The sequence below is a fragment of the Zingiber officinale genome, chromosome 4B (assembly GCF_018446385.1).
Source record: "Zingiber officinale cultivar Zhangliang chromosome 4B, Zo_v1.1, whole genome shotgun sequence".
Taxonomy (NCBI): Eukaryota; Viridiplantae; Streptophyta; class Magnoliopsida; order Zingiberales; family Zingiberaceae; genus Zingiber; species Zingiber officinale.
Window position 1 is genome coordinate 9,037,244 of NC_055993.1, and position 22,967 is coordinate 9,060,210.

The 22,967-nt window shown below is 36.5% G+C and overlaps 1 pseudogene; it reads right to left on the minus strand.

The window, feature by feature from the left end:
* Positions 1-16,963: 16,963 nt before the first annotated feature.
* Positions 16,964-22,695, minus strand: LOC121978086 (annotated as a pseudogene).
* Positions 22,696-22,967: the final 272 nt, after the last annotated feature.

A 22,967-nucleotide genomic window follows, 5' to 3' on the forward strand; every position in this document is an offset into this window, starting at 1 on the left:
GCAATCTCATAAAACATGGCATATAAGATACATGGGAAACATAATTAGTTTTCTAACCCTAATGTCTTATAGTGGCCGAAACATATAGTTGGGTTTTAGGTAAAAACTCCATTTTGTAAAATCTTTGCAACTATTTTTGACACTCCCAAATGTCCACTGTAAGATGATGAGTGACAGTGAAATAAAATATCCTTGATCTTGTCTTCCAGCACACACCTTCGGTAGATTGTATCTCCACATTTCCTAAAAAGCAATGGTTCATCCCATATGTAGTGTTTAACGTCTGAGAAAAAATTCTTCTTCTGCTACCAGGTGAATTTTGGGAGAAGTACTCCACTTGCAAGACAGTTAACAAAATCCACATACCAAGAAACTCTCTCAAAATTTACTGCCAACAGATGCTCATCAGGGAAAACATCATTTATGGGTGGATCAAAATCCACATCTTTCTGTCCATTTGGCCATACTCGGGATAGATGATTTGCCACAACATTTTCAGCCCCTTTCTTGTCTCTAATTTCCAGATTAAATTTCTGAAGAAGCAAAATCCACCTAATCAAACGAGGTTTGACATCTTTCTTATTAAGTAAATATCTTGTGGTAGCATGATCAGAATACGCTATCACTTTTGAGCCCACTAGATAGGACCTAAACTTGTCGATTGCAAACACTATGGCCAACAATTCTTTTTCAGTGGTAGAATAATTCATTTGGGTTGCATCTAATGTCTTGCTCGCATAGTGGATTGCATGCAGTACTTTGTTCTTTCTTTATCCTAAAACTGCACCCACTGTAAAGTCACTGGCGTCGCACATGATTTTGAATGGGAGTTCCTAGTCTGGAGCTTGAATTACGGGAGCTGAGATGAGAGCACTCTTTATTTTCTTAAACGCCTCATTGCAGTCATCATCAAAACAGAATTCAGTATCTTTGATCAACAGGTTGGTTAGTGGCTTGGAAATTTTTGAAAAATCCTTGATGAAACGCCTGTAAAATCCAACATGCCCTAGAAAACTCCTAACCCTTTTTACGTTAAGAGGTGGAGGTAGTTTCTCAATTGTCTCTATTTTAACTTTATCTACCTCAATTCCTCGTTCTAAAATCTTATGTCCTAAAACAATTCCCTCTTTGACCATGAAGTGGCATTTCTCTTAGTTCAGAAGTAAGTTTACATCTTCACATCTCTGGAGAACTTTAGAAAGATTCAGAAGACAGGAGTCAAAGTCATTCCCATAGACTGAGAAATCATCCATGAATGCCTCCATAAACTTTTCTATGAAATTTGAAAATATTACCATCATACATCGCTGAAATGTAGTTGGTGCGTTACAGAGTCCAAACGACATTCGTCGATAAGCATAGGTACCAAAAGGGCACATGAAGATGGTCTTTTCTGGATCTAGGGGATGTATTGGAATTTGAAAGAAGCTAGAGTATCCATCCTGATAGCAAAAATAGGAATATTTTGCCAGTCTTTCTAGCCTCTCATCAATGAATGGTAAGGGAAAATGATCTTTCCTAGTCTCCTTATTTAGCTTCCTGTAATCAATACACACCCGCCATCATGTAACTGTCCTTGTTGGAATCAATTCGTTGTTTTCATTTTTAACCACCGTCATTCCCCCTCTCTTGGGGACCACATGGACCGGACTTAACCACTCACTATCTGATATAGGATAAATGATTCTGTCGTCAAGAAGTTTCAATACTTCTTTCTTCACAACTTCTTTCAGATTTGGATTTAATCTTCTTTGATGCTCAATCGAATTTTTATATCCTTCTTCGAGTAGAATTTTGTGCATACAGATCAAAGGGCTGATCCCTTTTATGTCATCAATGGTGCATCCGATTACTTTTCTGTGTACTCTCAGCTCCTTGATCAATTTTTGTGTCTCCATCTCAGTCAAATTTGCATTAATTATTACTGGGAAGGTGGAATCTGGACCAAGGAATGCATATTTAAGGTTAGGCGGCAGAGGTTTTAACTCCACTTGAGGTGGTACAATCTCAGACAAGGCTGGTTCCTATTCTAATAACCGTATTTCCTCGTTTACCATGACTTCTTCTGGCACTCCCTCAATTTCTTGAGTCATTCTCTCAATATCATCGTCATCATCCAAGTCCTCCTCCATAAATGATGCTGAGGTAGATATCAAACCTCCCGGCGATTTTAATAAGACCTCTCCACACCAAGGAAATAATTTTTGTACATCCTTGCACCGCATACTGATGGATTCCTCTAATTATTCCTGAACCTCATCTCCTGCGTGTCTTAATTTGTTTTCATCCATCGGCACTCCCATATCCTCTCCTGCTTCGATCGGGCGTAGAGATAAGTTTAGCACATCTTGTCCTAACCACTCGCTAAGATTTGAAACCACCATATGGATTATTTCTTGTGCTTCATCCAAACTTTTTTTCATGAGTGCCCCCCCAACCGCTGCATCCAAAAGGCTCTTGTTCTAGAACGAAAGTCCAATGTAAAATACGTGAAGAATCAACCAACTCTCAATACCGTGATGCGGGCACTGATATAGAATTGATAAGTACCTATCCCAAGCTTGATGCAGTGCTTCTTCGTCATGTTGCTTGAAGTGCAGAATCTCCTCCCTCAACTGAGTAGTCCTTTTTGGAGCAAAGTATCTATTTAAAAAATTTCTCTCTAATTCATCCCATGTCCTGATGCTTCTCAGTTGCAGAGTGTTGAACCAAACATTTGCATTACTTTTGAGGCTGAATGGAAAACCTATGAGTTGTATTGAATCAGCCGAACCCCCCCTCAACTCTCAGTATATTGCAATAACTGTGGAAATCTAGGAGATGCAAGTAAGAATTTTCTGAATTTAATCCCCCAGACTGATTTTCTTGAACTTTAGAGATGAACAAAGGTCTGAGCATAAAGTTCTTCGCTGGTATTTCTGGAAACACAATGGGCCCTAGCTCTTTAGCAGACTTCGGGGCTCCATAATCCTTTAATGGTCTTAACATCATGTCTTATCTAAACAAACTGGGAGTGTGAAATAGACAGACATGCGGGGTAGTTGAATCTCCTGCAAGGTTAGCTCTTCGCATGCAAGCACAAGATATGGAATATTTCATTTTAATAAGATTGCAGAAAATAAAGAAAAACAAAATTATTTATCTGTGAAATGCAGAATATTAGAAAAAAAGGAAAGAAACAAAAACAAAGTATAGTCTAATCTAATATGATTTTCGCTAATGTTATAGACGCAGCCCCTGGCAACGGCGCCAAAAACTTGTTACGATTCCGCAAGTGCACGGATTCGTCGTCAGTAATAAAGATTATCGATCCCACGAGGACTGATAATAAGCACTAGCGATAGCTCACTTAGGATTAACTAAACTACCGATGGTTGTAAGTTATCTAAAGAAAAGAGATTGGGAAGAGAAAATGAGAAGTAGCAAAGAAGAAGTAATTGACTTGGTTTATGAAGAGTTCTAGGAGTTCGGGTTCATTGTAGTGGTATTGATGTATCACATTCTATCCTTTACTCATTGTCCATCAACATGCATTCGCCGGAATCTAAAGCAACTATCCCTAAGTACCAAATAGAGAAGATCCCTATGAAATCATGTTACGGTTAACCCCTGTCACTAGGACGCCTTAGTAAATCACAAGAACGCAACTCTAATTGGTGTCATTAAGGATAGAAATAAGGAGCTTAGTTTGGTCGCTCACTTTCTTGTGGAGAAGTTGTCTCTCCTTTCAAGGAAATACCCTGGATGTCCGTGAACGAGTTACCCCTGTCACTAGGGCCCCTAGGGTGTATGATCTAGGATACTCTCTCTACAAGGTTAGCAATTCCTACACAATCAAGTAATACACAACAAGCATACATAATAGTTGAAACAAAGTAAGTGAAATCATCCAATGAATAGAGGCATAAGTATGAGTCTTACATCAAAATCAATCCACAATTACTCCCTAATCCTTGAACAAGGACTCTACTCCATAGACGTCGAAGAAAAACCTGAAGACATAATGTAATTAAGCATACAAATTCTCAAACACGAAGAGAGGAAGAGAAAAGATGTTTATCCAACGACGACGAGTGATCTTCGAATCCAATCCTTTGCTTCTGGAGTTGATGTGGTGATGAAGGATCGCTGGCAGAGGTCCTGGATGGTGTCGAACGGCACCAAGGTGATTCTCTTGCTGACGGCTCGCTTCTCCGCTCTCCCCTCGAGGAGAAGGGTTAAAACCCTTTTATAGGCTAGGGCACGGTTGCGGCGGCACGGCCGTACCAATATGGCACGGCTGTGCCCTTTCTTTTCTCTGCCCGCGCTGCACATCCGTTTGAACTTCGAGCTCGGCTCCTGGGGCCCGGCCGTGCAGGGTTGCACGGTCGTTCCTTGCTTGGATTCAGTTATGGAGGGCATGGTCGTGCAAGTTTGCACGGCCATGCTCTGATCTGCTCTGGTTGGTTGCACGGTCGTGCAAGAGTTGCACGGTCGTGCACTGCTCCTCTTCTGTTTGGCCACACGGTAGTTCGAGGTTGCACGGCCGTATTCTCTGGCTCATTATGGTGCATCGACAATCACTGTTTTTGCTCCGAAAGTTGTCCCTGTCAACACAAAACCAAACAAAGAGCAGATATCCGAATAAAAGAATATATATGATGAGTACATGATAAAAGAGGCGATCATGCAAAGAATATATATGTATAAAGCAAGTGAATATGCGTTAAAACATGCATAAACAATCATAATATTTACGCACATCAACTATTCAGAGTTTCTTCATAATTAGTAGGTTTCTCATCCTCAATGAGTATCATGTCATTCGATTCTCTTATAAGAAATTCATATTTCTCAAGAATATTGTGTGTCCTTCCTAACCTACGAGGAGGTTGTATTATAACTGGTTGTGGTTCTTGACTAGGCATCTCATTAGTGTCTATTAGAGTCTCTTGAACTTCATTAAGTTTAACTATCCTCTCACTTGCTTCCTATAAGAGAAACTCTTTCTCTAGGAATGTAGCATGCCTTGAAACAAATACCTTTTGTTCTAAGGGGTAATAGAATTAGTAATCCTTAGTTTCCTTAGGGTATCCAATAAATAAATATTTATTAGACTTAGCATCCAACTTGTCTGATACAGTCCTCTTCATATAGCAGGATATCCCCATATCTTTAAACAAGATATAAGGGGTTTCTTAATAGTCCATACCTTATATAGAGAAGTTGAGATTACTTTTGTCGGAACTCTATTTAGAAAGTAAATAGCTGTCATGAGTGCATAACCGTAAAAGGTATTGGAAAGATTTACATGATCCATCATTGACCTAACCATGTACAACAAGGTTCAGTTACGTCTTTCTGATATACCATTATATTATGGCATATAAGGCGGAGTCTATTAAGATAATATACCATTGTCCCTTAGATAATATTGAAACTCTTGGCTTAAATACTCATCACCTCGATTAGATCGAAATATCTTAATACATTTACCAAGTTATTTTTCTACTTCATTTTTGAATTCTCTTAACTTTTCAAAGGATTTAGACTTATGTTTCATTAGATACACATACCCATAATGAGAGTGATCATCAATAAAAGTAATGAAGTAGCTATAACCTCCTACTGTGTCAGTTACATTGGTCTACATACATCAGTATATATGAGCCCAAGTAACTCATCAACTCGTTCACCCTTTCAAAAAAAAGAAGGTAACTTTATCATCTTGCCTTTTAAACATAAATCTCATGTATATAATTTAAATTATTCAAGAACTGTAATCTTTTTCAATTCGAACATGTGTTTCTTGTTTATATGACCAAGGCAACAATGTCACGAATAAGAGGTTAATTGATTATCTATTCGAGCGCATTTATTGCTCATTTCGATATTGAATACATCACCAGATATATCTAACGCGTAGATGTCATTACATAAAGTTCATGTGACATAAAGAATGTCATTCAAAGTTATATAACAACAATTATCACTAAAAGTCAAATGGAAACTTTTTCTATTTAAGCAAGAAATAGAAATAATGTTCTTTATTAATACAGGAACAAAATAACAATTATCTAATTTTAAGACAAGTCCACTAAGAAACTTTAACAAGTATGTTCCAATGGCGACTGTTGCAACCTTTGTTCCATTCCCAATTCGCAAACTTGATTCTCCCTTGACGAGTCTTCTGCTATTCCTTAGCCCCTGTATATCATTATATATATGTGAGTCACACCCAGTATCCAATATCCAAGTGTCTGATTAAATAGTATGACAATCAATAATGAAAATACATAATGAGGATGGGATATCAGATGTCTTATTCTTCTTCATGGACTCAATATATATCTTGCAATTTCTTCGCCAGCATCTCATCTTGCCACAATGATGGCATGAGCCCTTTTGTACTGATTTTAGCATCTTGGTCTTTTTGCTCTTCCCCTTAGTTTGATGTTTTGGTTTTCTCTTAGAACCTTTCTTGAAGGAGTCTACTAACATCATAGTTTTCTGTTCACCTTTAACAGAAGGCTTTACAGTCTTGAGCATATTAATCATCTCGGGGATGGTCAATTCCAAATTGTTTATCCGATAGTTCATCATAAATTGTGAATGACTTTTCAGCAAACTATATAGAATTAAGTCAATACTTAACTCATGATCTATCGAAAAACTGAGTAATGCTAAATGTTCTATGTAGTCATTCATCTTTAGTACAAATTGTACTACAGATGAGCCCTCTTGCATCTTTGAGCAAAGAGATGCTTGGAGACATCAAACCTTTCAAATCTAGCTTACCCATCAAGTAGCTCACAAAGATGATAAACATTATCATAAAAATCCAAATGCTCATGATGTTTCTATAGTTTAGGAGTCATAGCGGCTAACATGATGTAACTTGTAAATATAGAATCATCCTTATGTTTCTGATGGGCCAATAATTGGTTATTAGTTGCATCAGCATCAAGACTTGTGGAAAGAGACTCATCAAGAACATAAGCTAGCTTCTCAACTTTGAGAACAATTCTCAAACTTTGAAACCAGCCTAAGAAGTTCAGCCCAATCAGTTTGTTCGAGTCCAAAATTGAACGCAAATTAATAGAAGTCATAATTAAATGATTAACCTAAAAATATAAAAATGAGAATGTATGAGAGATATGATTTTATTTATGTAAACAATTTACATGTAATAAAAGTTCACTAATTTATCAAATTCAAATACCCTTATTTTGAATTCGAGAGATGGTAGGTTTTCTCCAAGTGGGTTGATATCCACCATAGATAAGGACAACCTTGACTTTGGCCAACAAGCCATTCTTAGCTATAGCAGTAGGTAACAAGTTTACCGATTGTATATCACTTATATGCAATTATCACATTATACTAGCAACTTATTGATTTTCGCATAAACATCAGATTGTTAACACATTTACAAGTATACATCAAATGCATATCACCCAACTTCACCTCTATCCACATTAATCATGGCTTTGGCACTGCAAATCAACGCTTCAAGTTTAAAACCAACCCGTTAATCATGAGATTACATTTCCATAGTTTGAACATATTTAATTTCAAGTTGAGCTTGACTTTGGCCAATAACTCAAACAAGAACTTAAACTCTAATTCTTACCATACTAATAAAAGGTGTAGATTTTAATATTGTGTAAGGGATTTGGTGTCATCTACATTATACAAATATTCTATCTACATGACATTATACGCATTGCATAAATGATGATATGACATATCGCACGCATAACATAGATGATGATAACACATCACATGCATGACATAGCATGACACATCACACATACGACATGATCTAATCACATCGTACACATCATAAAATCTAATCATATCATAATTAATGCATCTACATGGCATACAATAAGGCATGAACATGACATAAATTTAAATATGTTATAATTCTATTTTAGAAATAAAAATATGTTATAATTTTATTTTAGAAATAAATATATGTTATAAATCTGATTTTAATAAATCAAAATTTTTCTAATCAAATTATAGACTAATTTTTAAATTTAATTAACACATCTCATCTAAAATTTTTCTATCAATCAAGAATCTTTAATTAGTTCAGAAATAAATTTTTAAATTAATTTCCTAACAATTTAGGAAATAAATAATTAATATTTCTTAATTTATTATAGAATAATTCAAATATGGATTTTTTATGATTTTCTAAATCTTTCTAAATTTGGTATTTCATAATAATTTAGAAAACTTTCTAAAAATAGAATATTTTAATAAATCTAAAATTTTTTAAAAAGATAATTTCTATAATTTAATTCAGAATCTCTTAAATCTAGATTTTTAAAGAATTTCAAAATCTTTCTAAATTTTGTATTACCTAACAAATTAAGAAATTTTTCAAAAATATAATATTCTTAAAATTCTAGAAAATTCCAGAAATGATAATTTTAAAATTAATAGAATATTTTTAAATTTATTTTTAAAAATTATTTCAAAAACTTTCTAAAAGTAAAATTTCCTAATAATTTAGAAAACTTTCAAAAATATAAAATTCTTAATAATTTAAGAAAAATCCTAAAATTAATTACAACACTAATTATAAGTCATAAAATAACTTTACGATCATGTCAAAATAGAATCGGGATCTAATACCACTGTTAGGATATGCCTGATGCGGTGTGTGCTAAAAACACTTTTTATAAACATGCACAATGGAAGATTTAACTATAAATAAACTAATTTATTACATCACACACACTATATGCATGCAAGATACAATCGCATAGATAGGATCATAAAATAAAATGAAATTAAATAACAATTATTCTAGGTATACCTTATAGATGACTTGTAATGAGAAGGGCATCAACCTATTGTTATGTTATTGAACCTTGCCTCTATTCATATCCACACCGAGCTCTTCAAGACAACTCCAAGAGAATAACTTTGCCTTCGAAAGGTACTAGCCACGAGCAAAGGAGAAGGATCAAGAAGAAGAAGAAGAAGCAAAAGGAAGATCTTCTTCCTTTGGGTAGCTCACGGCAACAAGAGGAGATCCTCTTGTTGTGGTCGGTAGCAAGAGAGAGGAAGAGGGAGAGAGAGGTATTAGGTTTAGGCTTTTAAAACCTAAACAAGCCAATAATGAATTATTTATTAATTCTCTCTTAACTATATGAATATATAGTCCTCTTTAATAAATTGAATCAGAAAGCTCAAATCCAACATATATGCCTTAACCAAAAATTAGTTCATTAACCTTTTGATTTGGTTCACAACTAAATCAAATTGGTTCATGGCTAAAACAAATAGGGTTCAACTCTTTCATAAGAAATGTGGCTCATCCGTGCTTCCATTCTGATAAATATTTCCATATTTGTCTTATGTATGATCCAACCAAACATTTATCTCTTGATCTGAGAATCATATTCTCTAACTTGTTTTACGTCTTTTAGAGACTCATAGTACGTGTGACCGAATAAGTTCTTAGTTTATCTTGCTCATCCATAATTAACTATTTAATTATAGAATGATCATGAGTGGTACCTAGTAGTACATCATGATCCCCAATTAATCAAAAAATCATAGTTGATCTCAGAACTAATTCTGAATCCTTCAGTAGCTACAATGAGTTATTCCTCGTTCCTTTCACTCGTCTTATATGCACTTGGTTCAGAATATGGTCTATGTGTCTACCCCCCACTAAACTGACTATGTCACACCTAGCCCAAGTATTACTTACTCGTTCTGCAAATTCAAATTACTCATACATGTGTACAAGAGTCACATACTCTTAACATGTGATGCTTTGACTAAAGACTTAGAGTAATAATTTTAACGAGTGGTCATAGGATATACATCTCCTCACAAGGAGTAGTGAATCCTCTATGGACTATCCAAACACCTTTGGGTACTTTGACTTATACCCAATCATCTCGGGTTCACACCTCCAAGAGATGTTTGCTTAAGATGTCAAAGTATAAGTCTTCATGATCAAGATGACTTGTATACCTCAAGTCGAAGGAAACTTACACTCGAGCTACAGTAAGAACTTCACAAACATATCTATATATGTACAGAATTATATGAAGTCTTATAACAAGTTACTCTAATAAACTAGTTACCATAACTAGCATCCATATTTAACTCTCGATATCCCAATATCACCAGCTAGTGAGAAACAACTACTTAGCCGAACCAAAGAGTATAACCCTTGTTAGTCTTATAGAATTGATGATATTTGAATGCACCAATTTGTTGACTAAGGAAATTCTAATACGTTCATAATTGTACATGTAGAGATAATCACAAGTTGTGATCCAATCACAAATTCTCTCATGTTATGAATTGTATTACGGGTATTCAGTAAATAAGTTTAAGACTATTCAAACATATAATATGCACTCAAATAATGAATCTATATTTATCAAATAAATAGTAAAATCATAAGGTGATTGCCTTAGGACATCCCTTAAAATCTAACACAGCCACTCGCAAAGAGAAGATAGATATTTTCTTCCAATCTCTTATTATTAAGTTGAATAAATTATGGAATGTAGGGTCGATCACTTATAATGTTGCAAGTAAAACTAATTTTAGATTGTATGTTGCATTATTATAGATGATCAATGATTTTCCAACATACTTAATGTTGTCGAGATTGAGCACGATTGGTAAATTAGCATGCCCACACTACATGACAGAGTCTGATGCATTTTCATTATCTTATAGTGGAAAGGTATCTTGGTCACCTTAAATTTTTACTAGTTGATCACCCTTTCAAGTGAAATAAAAAAAAAAAATCTTAAAGAATATTGTAGTAAAAAAAACCTTCTCCAATAGTCATGCTTCAGGTGAAGAAATTATTAAACAAATAGATAGTTATGGATTTTCACCAATATCTCAACCTGGTTCTGATGAGATAAATAAATATATTGTTAGGATATACAAGTGTTGTTGGAAGAAAAAGGTTATTTTTTGAGAGTTGCAGTATTGAAAGTATTTACTCATTCAACATAATTTAGATGTCATGTATATTGAGAAAACTTTCTTCTATACTATCTTCATCACTATAATGAATGACTGAAATAACTAAAGATACTACAAAATCATGTGAGGAATTAAAAGAACTAATCAACATACCAGAGTTGTATCAGAATCAAATAACTAATAGATTTCCAAAGGCTTGTTATACATTGGACAAAGATGGTAAGCAAGCTTTATGTAGTTGGTTGAAAGAAATCAAATTCTGATATAGGTATGCCTCAAATATGGCTTGATGCGCGGATATGAATAGGTTAAAGATATTTGGAATGAAAAGTCATGACTATCATGTATTCATGTAAAGACTTATTCCAATAGTTTTTCATGATTTACTTCCTCAAAATGTTTGGCAAGTACTCACAGAATTGAGTCTATTTTTTAGAGATTTAATAGCAAGGTATATTTTGATAGATGATATGCTTCGGCTAGAAACAGACATTCCTATCATGCTTTGTAAGTTGAAGTGCATATTTCCATCCAGTTTATTTATTCAATGGAACATCTACCACTACATTTAGCATATGAAATAGTTGGTCCTATGCAGTATATATGGATGTATCCATTTGAATAGTTTTTGAGGAAATTAAAGAATAATGTCTGTAAGAAAGCAAGAGTTGAGGGGGTCTAATGCTTATTTGGTTGAAGAAGCATCTTCTTTCCACTCCTATTATTTTGTTGATAATTTGAAAATCAGACATCACAAGTGTCCTAGAAAGTCTGATAATGCTCAGTCGATATACCTATCAATACTTTCTATTTTTCAAGTTTCTTAGTAAACCCATGCATATTTTTCTAGATGGCTAACTCAAGAAGAATACTATGTTGCAAGAACATACATACTCTTAAACTGTGATGAGATCAATCTATACATAAAATAAGTTGACTTCTTTAATCAAACATTTATCCCCCATTTAAGTTGTTTGTTTGATATCCAAATTGTCTTAAAATTGTATTCTTTCCCAGCTTGTACGAACAACAACTATTGTTGGAGCAATCAATGTACCCTTGGATTTTAATATTTGGGTAAAGGGTTTAGATTAGGGTTTGTATCTATATTTGATATGCGATGTTAAGTGTGCAGGTGACAAGTGCAAGAAAAGACCAAGTGTGATCTTGGCAAAAGTGAAGCCCAAGTATGGGAGTAATGGCGGTTTAAGTCCAAGCTTGTCTAAGTGTGACTTGGCAAGGTAAAGACCTAGACCGAGGGGCTCTTGGCAAGAATGTCCGGAGCAAGAATCTCTTGGCAAGTGAAGTTTTGGGAGTGAAGAGCTTCTTGGCAAGGATGAAGACCTGGAGGTAAGGATCCTTTTGGCAAATGAAGACGTGACAATAAGGACAAGGCCGAAGGAATCTCTTGAAGGCAATGTCTGAAGGATAGGGAAGCATCCGAGGGACGCAAGGCTTGGAGGAGGTTAGAAGGCAAGGTCAAGGTTGTGCGAGTGAGGACAAGTGTATAAGTGATTATACTCAGGGGTAAAACCCTAAATTAGAGTTTACCAGTCAACTGATATATATCTCAATCGATTGGTGGTTGAAAACCAGCAAACTCGAAATAGAATTCTAGGATTTGCAGTTCTAGGGTTATGAGTCGACTGGTAAAGTTACTAGTCGATTGGGCAATCTTCTGGGAGTGAATAGAATACTTCTGTTGGCGCAGCCCATAAAGACCAGTCAACTGATCCATGGTGAGCAGTTCACTGGAATCAACCCATTAGGTTGTAATGGTCGAATTCGACATAGTTCAGTCGACTAGTAAGTATGACAGTTGACTAGTGGTGGAAATATAGCTTAGGTATTTCCTTCCAAGCTCTATATAATGGAACTCGGATTGGCTGGCTTGGGTGATAAAATTAAAGGTAGTTAACCCCTAATAGAGACTCCAAAGCTCAGAGCAATCCAAGAGTTCTTGATCAAGTCTGTCATGAGGTTTTTCCACCAACAAGGAGGATTGAGCTAGCTAGAGTTCCTGGGACTAATCCACCGACGGATTAAGGGATCATCCACCTTTACTGGCAGCCATGGAGTAGGAGCATTATCTCCAAACCATGTAAACAAACATGTTAGGATTTGTTTTCTTTCTTCTTGTCTCTAGGGTTGTCTTTCATACTTGTTTGGTTGTATTTCCACTGTGCTAATGAGTATAGGAAAGGGAATGAAGTGGGTGACCATTTATTCACCTCTCTAGCTTGTGATCAAGATCCCAACAACTATATCTATAAAATTCATCAATGGGTGCAAGTGAATTTACTGTAAAGTTAGAGGTCAAATTTGCATTAGAGTTTCAAATATATGTAAGTTAGAGAATTTATGAATTTTTTTAGTTCATGTGTATTAAGAAGTGCCCTATTTTATATCATAACTATTTTTATAGGTGAAAGATCGTAAAATATCAAATGTGCAGGATGATAGGATAATGAATATTATATCAGAATCCCTCTGTAAAATAAAGGGGTACTCTAGTTATTATATTCATGGTCTCAAATTTCACGTGGCACAACGAGATTCATGGAGATTAACCTATAATTTGGTGTTTGTGTCAAAGGATCTATGGACAACAAGAGCACTAAGTTTGATTACTATGGTAGACTTGACGAAATTATAGAGATTGAATATCTTGCATTACCTATAAAAGGGTGTGTATTATTCAAATGTTTATGGTATGATCCGACCCTAAGAACAGGTACCAGAATACATTCAGATTATAATTTAGTTGAGGTTAATGTAAAGAAAAGGTTCAACAAGTTTAAACTTTTCATTTTTGGGTACAAGCAGGTTAAGTTTTCTATTTTGAATATCCTACAACAAGAAGAAGATCTAGTGAATGGTTGCCTGTTTGTCAAATGAAGCCTCAACCATAGAAATTTTGAACACTATCATTGCTCAAAACCATGATGCATTTCAAAATGAAGTGAAAAGACATTCAGTTGATTCAGAACTCCAATCCACATCTCAATTACTTATAGATGTTAATGTCACTTATAAGAATATAGATAATAGAAAGATGTCCAACAATGAGGATCTTGTTGAACTAATAGAGTCTAGCTATGAGGACTTAGAAACTGCTAATGTTGATTAGTCAGATGTTAATGATGATATAAATATTAGCATTATTGTTCATTAAATAAGTTATGCTTCCATATTATTTTGTATTTATATTATCATGTTAGTAAATTTTATTATGATGTATTGTAATGTTATTTTACAAATATTATTATGGTAGAGCAGCATCAAGCAGTAGCACTCCGTGACTGCAAGGTGTTATGAGTTGTTGGGGACTTATAAGTATTTTTTGTTATTAGTTATTCAAGTTCATATATAACTTATTTATAATATAATTCTCATACCTTAATATTTTTTCATATAGATTTACTCCAGATGGCCACAGTGTTGACCTATATAACCAAAAAATTCAAAGAAAGAGTATACGATTCTAGTACTACATAGAGGCATGTAGACCAAAAGATGAAGACATTTTATTATAATGAATTTATAGTAAGTAAATTTAATATATTTTATATCCGATAATATATTTATCTTTTAACATACTAAATTTTTTATTCAACTTATAATAGTAGAAAAAATATACATGGAAGGAAGATCACAAGGAACAATGTAAAGATACTTGGAATAGTTATTATTCTAAAATTTACATAGACTTACTTTAATATATGAGAAAGAAGGGCACTAGATTGGTATATGTGTCAGCCAAGATATGGAGTGTATGGATGGCCACCTGGGCTACAGAAAGGTGGCAAGCAAATGTTGAATGAACATACAAGAATACAGAGCTAGGTGGCCCATGCATTGGAACCGCTCGGCATACATCCGAATCCAGATCTATTATTGAGTATGTCATGAATCTGGTGAGTTTAATTTAAATTTATATAATAAAAATTTTGTATTTATTACCAAACTTGTATAATTTTGTCCCAAATTATTTGTGCACGTTGGAACACTAGCCTGCTAAACCACTTGTATGGAGGTCTTTCTCAAGACCCACAAGAAGAAGGATGACACATTTGTCGATCCTCGATCTCAGGTCATACACGTAAAATTATTAACTTTATTACGTTTAATCATTACTATCCTGATTAACTTTAGTAATTGTGATCAAATTGAATTTAATTATATTATATTTTTCCACACATGATCAAATGACAAATAGAGTAGCTCAGACATCTTAGCCACCAGCAGAGGAGGAAGTCACAGCCTATATCCACCGAGATGCTAAATGAGATTTATTATGATGTTGTCAGTGGCCGGATAAAAAACTCCACCCTCTACGGCCTTGGCTCTCAAGTCAAAGTTGCATTTGATCATTTGAGAACTCCTAGGGGTTGTGATAGTTCCTTTTTCTCTTTTTCTATTAAGGTGCAATCTTTAAGATAGGAAAATAAAAAACTACACACTCAAATTGCCTCAATGGATCAAAGGATGAATCAGTGGATGGTCGTTGAGGAGCAGAGGGGGGCTGCTCATGATGACTAAAGGAGAGTCGAGGATAATTGGAGGAGAGATGAGGACGACCAGAGGAGAGCCGATCATAAGGCTCTCATCGCCCATATGTAAGCAGTTCACTCAAACTCAGACACCATATGATTTTGAGTCATAGGAGACTTAAGACCCATCATACCATGGTGATTAATTTTTTATGAGGTTTGTTCAACTACAACTTAATTTTTTATTTATCATACAAAGACCATGCAAAATATATTTATTATGTTTTTATTCTAATATGCTCACTTATAACTATTTAATTAATATATGTTTCAGGAGTCCTGGCCTATTGACATATTAATGATCATTATCATTTACTTATTTCTATACAAGTATCAAAATTAGTTTTATATATATATATATATATCTTTGTATTTGTCTTTCTATAGAATTTTCTATTATTATTTTATATATGAACGTATTCATGTATGTATTTAGATATGGAAATTTGGATAGTTTAGTTTTTTTCATTATTATGATTTGTTTAAATTTTGTTTGTTTTAGATATTTGTGATTGTTGGATATTTAGTTACTTTCTAGTTTGTTTTCATAATTTAGTACGTTTGTGTGTATGAATGTTAGATTATTTGTGTTTGTGATATTATGGATTATAAGAAATGTATGTATGAATTATTAAGATGTATGAAATGTGTTTTGATGTGTGGACTGTGTGAATGTGATTGTATGGATACAAAATGCATGAAACATCATCACCTGCAATGATTTTTTGTATATATAGAAATCGTAAATAGGAAATTATTACTAGTTTTAGTCCATGTTAAACCAAATATTCATATGAAATGAAATTATTAGTTTAACTTTTATTAAAAACATATTTATAGAATAAATTAAATGGGCATTCAAGATTTTTTAATCACAAACGATTCACTAAACCGTTGAATCAAGTTACTTAAGTATCTCAAATAGGAGCGATTTAGACATTTTGGACTAGAGGAGACAGCACTATTAACTCCTCCAATTGTCTACATCAATTGTACAAAAGAATTATGATAAACTTATATTATAAGTTATGATCTGACTAATTCTAAAAATACTAATCCTGTAAGTTATGATCTGACTAATTCTAAAAATGACCGGCTCGTCCCATGAAAATTTTCCACCAGCATCTGAGTAAATTGGAGAACAAAGGTGAGTCTTGGCAGACTATCCAACATCATAATATTTTCAAACTCCTTAGGTGTAATGTGCGCTAGGTGAGATTTGAATCCTTGTTACATAGGGAGTCTGTCCCACCTTTTACCATCGCACCATAGAAGACGAAAAACAAGCCTACTGAACATTATATAAAGAAGGGGATGTGATCATCAAACTTCATGAAATTTATCAGGCTGATGTAATGTCTCATAACATTGACAATTGAACAAATAAACGAAACCTACCAGCAAATGCAAAATTCTGTCTGCTAAGCCAATTAGAATTGTGAATTATATCACTCCAGACAATGGAGATAGTTAGCGACCCTTGACGGCATAGTCTTGCCCTTAAAAAGTAACTTTACATCCAAAGAAGTAGAATCATCCTCGAGCAGCTTGCTTACTGCTTTCTTCATTAGACCCAAGGCCTTAGGACTATTACTAGGAAAGTTATCCTTTTCAAGAACTTCCTTTAAAAGCTGAAAAGCCTTAACTGAATTGCCTTTGGCAATTGAAGAATTTATCAGCAACAAATAAACAAAGTGGTCTAGCTCAAACTCCTCCTTCATCTCATTAAAATAGACAATAGCAACATCTGGCCTGCCACACTTACAAAGACCATGTATAAGAGCAGTGTATATGATCTGATTTGGAGCACATCCCTTTTCTCGCATTTCATTCCACAACATAAGAGCATCTTCATATCTTCCTTCACTGCACAACCCATCAACTAAGCTTGTGTAAGTATGTAAAATACCAGAAAATGGTAGATAATAATAAGGGAATTTTCCGGAATTTTCCGGAATTTTTAGAAAATTTTCGGGAATTTTTCAGAGCTCGTATGGACGAGTTAACGGGGATAAAAAACGGGGCCCGGGAAAACCTGTTTAGGCTACCCCATTTAAGCGAGGAAAAGTTATTTTTCTTTTCCTTTTTATTTGCTTTTTCTTTTATTCTCATTTCTTCTCCATCGCCGTTTCTTCCTCAAACCCGCGCCTCCTCTCTTCCGAGCTTTTCCCAACGCCAAGCCCTAACCGCCCTTCCTAACCGGCGCCGCAAACCCCGCTGCCACCCTCTCCTCCGCCGACGCCGACGACGCCATGGAACGGAGAGCCGACAGCTGAGCAGCCCTTCTTCTCCCTCGTGTGCACGTCCTCACCCCCGATCCGTCGGCGTCCGAGCCCTAGCGCCGGCCTCTCCCTCTCTTCTTCCTTTCCGAGCCGCACTGGACGACGCCACCACTTGAGGCCGAAGGGAGCAGCGTCGCCGCGATTTTACTGCCCTAGCCTCTCCACACATCGCCGAGCCCTGAATTTGGTTCGCCGGACATCCCTTCCCTCTGTACTACTGCCACCTTCTCCGACCACAGACCAGTGCCGAGCTATATGCTTGATTTATTGTGCCAAGCCGTGCCTAGCCGGACCTTGGAGGGAGCTTGGATTGAAAATTCACTGGCATGTGAAATGTGAAGGTTTTTAGATTTGAATTGGAGATTTTTGATTCAAGGTAAGCTATGTATATTGTTTTGGTTGATCTCTTGTTAGTATTAGGTTGATATGGATTGGTAACATATTATATTTGAGATGTTAATATGTGATAACATGACTAATGAGTAATTAGTTGTCTTAGGTTGGAATTTCAGATGTGATTGAGGTGCGGATTGTGGATAATTTACATTGAGGGCGGTAGCTTCATGGTTGCTCCGACTAGGATTTTCTGACCACCATTTCTCTGATTGCGAGGTGATAAAAGGATACTCACTATTGGGTAAGTTTAGTTGATTCATGATGATTATTTGGTGGTTGGTTGGTTCAGATGGATGATGGTTGAATTGAGTTGATAAAATGAATTGTATTAGTTGAGATTGTTCTTGAGTTATAACAATTGGGATCACGTGGAATTGATTCAAATTGGGTTTCCTTAATCGGAAAGGAAATAGGTTTATTTATTTGGTCCTGATCTTCAGTTAGCTAAATGATACTTGTTAGAGTAGCTAAATTGAATATTTGTATGCAGGACCCTGATTACGGGACGATTGTTCTGATGTGAGGATTGTTTATCACAGACTACAGTTAAAGGCGGGTACCTCTTGACTTATCTTTTATGATATTGTCATTTGGATATGCATAGTATTTTATAACTACAAGCAATGAACATGTTTGCCTTTGGTATGTCACTGTTTGATATCCATAGCATGTTAGGTTTGTCGCCTGTGATGTATCCGTGCTTATATCTCGTGATTTGTTGCCATGAGTATCTTATTGCCATGAGTATCTTAGTTTCTAGAGTGACATACCATGCTTTACTGAGGTTAGGATTAGACTTTGGATTTTTGTTTCTGGCATGTGTATCCAAATTATCTGATACTTAGGTTTTTATGTCATGCATGGATTGTGTATTTCTATTGGTATATCATATATGATTCGTGTACCTAGACCTTGTGGCTTTGATCTGTGCATATTGTTGGTACATATGCTATGGAAGGGGGATATGTTTAGGATCTAGGTTGTTATACCAAAGAGGACCTGTATACCCTAGATCCGTGGATTTGACCTACTGATACTGTGGTACTCATATTATGTATATATGGATTTTTCTATGTTGATCAGGATATTCCATACTTATTATGTTCAGGACATAGGTTTTTGATATTCTATCTGACCTGTGTACTCTAGATCTTGGTATGTGACCATCGATTTTACAGTACTCATTTTATATATATGGATATTGATATGTTGATCAGCTTTGCTATGCTTAGTGTCATGCATCATGATTGCATGCTGTGCGATTGTCGGCTCCACTATGGTTGAGTCCATCGCCAGTTACATGTACTGCACACACCACCACTCATGGATTAGTGGTTTATCAGGCAGGTGTGTGGCGGTTCTGCTGTTTGGCTCCGTTGGTCAGGTGACTCAGCGTGGTAGCCGGCAGAGCTGGCATTTAGTGTAACAGCGTGGTAGCCGGCAGATGGTGGACTCTGTTTGGCTCCGTTGGTCAGGTGACTCAACGTGGTAGCCGGCAGAGATATCCTCCCCGTCATCGTGTACCGGGAGATGAGAGCATTGAGTTCCCCCATTTATGATTTGGGGTCAGAGGACAGGAGTACTCCGACAGCATTCCATCCACTCGGTCACTGTTCAGGAGCAGTGATGTTATAGTGCACGGTCATCACATGCATTGATTGTATTTATTTGCTTATGTTTGTTGCACTTATATGCTGCATTTTGGTGGATGCATTTGTTTGACATGCATACATGAGACATACTGCGTATCGGTTTGATGACCCTTTAGTTCAGGATAGGAGTTCCTGGTGAGTACAGCTTCCTTGGTTACTTTTCAGTTTTGTATATTTCCTATATATTATTCGGAAGCTGTATTCCATGTTTATTGCTGTTAGATATATCTTACTAGGCATGTCTATTGGTATTCGTTGAGTTGTTGAACTCACCCCCGTGGACACTATATTTTCAAGTACCAGGTTATTTATGGTGTCGCTTGGAGCATCCTGTTTGATGGTCCCCAAGTCACATCAGAAGACATGTCGCTGTTTTTTTTGCTGTTTTATCATGGTATATGATATGTGAGTTTTTGGTTCTGTGTTCCGGTTTTGTTTCTGGAAATGTTACTTTGTTTATTGTGTAAGCCTAGCCGGCTAGCAGTTTTCGTTTTGGGTTGTATGTGTTGTCTTTCTCCGCTGTGTTTTTGGTTTTAGTACAGCTGTGTAGGCTGTTAAATATATATATATAACTGCGTGATTGTGTGTATATTCCAGCCGCTTGTGACTGATGTATATTTTGTATGTAGAATTGCTTCAGATTGTCACTCGTACAGGGGAGGTGCTGCCGAAATTTCTTCAGACAGAGACTCCCTCAAGGCGTGACAAAGTAACTACAGTGGGCGGCCTATCTTGAGCTATCATTTTTCTGAAGCAAGCAAGAGCCTTGTCGATATCCTTGGCCTTGCACCAACCATCGATTAGAAGGTTGTATGTCACATGAGAAGGAACAAGTTCCTTCTTCAACATCTCTTCATATATCTCTAATGCCTTGCGCCATCTACCTGCTTTGAAAAAACCACTGATTAGAATATTATGCGCAACCACATCTGGAAGAGACCACTTTGATGATATATCATGGAAGAGCTGCAAAGCTTTGTCGACCTCTCCAGATTTACACAATCCATCAATAGCTGCAGAATAAGACACCATATCAGGAATATAACCTAGAGCAGTCATCTCATCCAAAAATCCAGCAGCTTCTGATACTTTTCCTTTTTCACAAAGTTGCTGCACCATTAATGTAGAATGTTTTATCCATGGTAAATGGTGATACTGCCGCATCACCCTTAGTAAGTCAAGTGCAGGAGGCAAATCCCCCCTCTTACAAATGCAATACAATATTGAGTTATAGGTGAATCCTGTAGCCAAAAAGCCACTCTCCTCCATTCTTTTCAAAAGTTCATAGCTCTCCTCCAATCTGTCCACATTACATAGCTCATGTATAAGATTATTATACATTAAAAGTGTTCCTTTGCACCCGATTCCCTATCATATTGTTTAAGAGAATCAAGGCCGTATCTAGATTTTTGGCTTTGCATAAACCACAAACCACGATGCTGTAGGAATCAGCATTTGGGCAAACAGGTTGGTTTATTCTAAACAATTGATCACTGACAGTTTCGGTCGAGCAGTTGATTTCATCATTGGTGTCCAACTCTGGGACAGACAGTCCTTTAGATCTCAGCATCATACAGAGTAGCTTACATGCTCTGTTTATGTCACCATGTTTAATGAGCTCATCAAGAACAGTGTTATAGTAAAAGACCATATTACACATGTTTAAATCTTCACCTTCTTCCAATAACTGGCATGCAGAGGAAAACTCTTTTTCTCTAAGCAAACCTGAGATCATCAATTTGAGTAATTGAACGTCTGGGGAGATTCCATTCTCCTTCATCTCCACATACACATTTCGAGCCATTCCAAGATTCCTCTCCTTGAGAAGCCCCTCAATCAAAGAACTATAGAGTGGAAGATCCCCATTATAACCTGAACGTTTCATCTTATCAAACATCTCGAGTGCCTTATTTGGTTTCCCTTGCTTTGAAAGTCCATGTATCAATGCACTAAAGGTTTTCTCATTCGGTGTCATCTTCATGCGTTCCATGTGTTCGACCATTTCAGAGACCTGATCGACCATTCCCCACTTGCAAAAAGTGATAATAAGGACCGTGAGAACGTGCCTGTCTACCCAGCCTTTAGCCTTCATCTTCTTCCAACTTTCCAGCACGGCAGTATGACTGCAAAATGGCAGTAAATGTGTACTTGTCCGGCTCCAGTCTCCGAGCGACCACCATCTCCTCAAATTTCGATTCCACTTCGTCCACTGAGCGTGAATTGACCAACACCTCGAGCAAGCAGTTGTAGGTGTAAGAATTGGGAACGCAATGAAGAATACTGGCGCGATCAAATACAAGTAGGGCCTCATCAATCAAACCTTGGCTACCAAGGCAGCGAATCAAGAACCCTAACGCACCTGGCGTCATGGGACACCGCTCATCGAGTACCTGGGCGACCAGCTCCTGAAGCTGGACGAACCTGCGGGCGCGGCAGAGGACAGAGGCCATAGCGTTGTAGGTGTAGCAGGTGTGGCGGAACCCATGCTGCGCCGAGGCCCACCGGAAGAACTCATGCGCCGAGCGCCAGCTCGCGAGGCCCTTGATGACGACCTCGGCGACGGATGGTACGAGGTTCCGGTCGAGGGAGTGGAATTTCTCCGCGTCGCGGAGGCCGGGCAGCTTGGAGAATAGGTCGAGTAGGTGGTGGACGAGGTGATCGGCGGAGAGGGGAGCGTCGATAGGGGAAGGCGCGGTATGGAGGCCGCCGGTAGGGTTAAAGTTGAGCAGGTGATGCAGTTTGCAAGATCTGGATTTGGAGAAGAAGCCGACCGCCGCCATCGATCGCACGGTCAGCGCGCGGCGGAGATGGAGCCGCATTTTGAACTCACCAGAACTCGCCAAGCAAACGTTGGACGATGTAAGACTCGATGCGATTTTAATTAATACGCGCAAGATTTATCGTCCTTTTCAAAAAACACCTTCAAGTTATATTAATCTCAAGAGAATCCTAATATTTCTATTAATATCGAGAGACATCTTAAAGTTTAAACTTTACATCAATCTCAATAGAGATGATAATTTATTGTATATTATTAAATTTTATTCTCTACTATATCATTATTAATATTTAAATAAATTTTATTTTATTTTATTATTATTAATATTTTTTTAATCTTACTC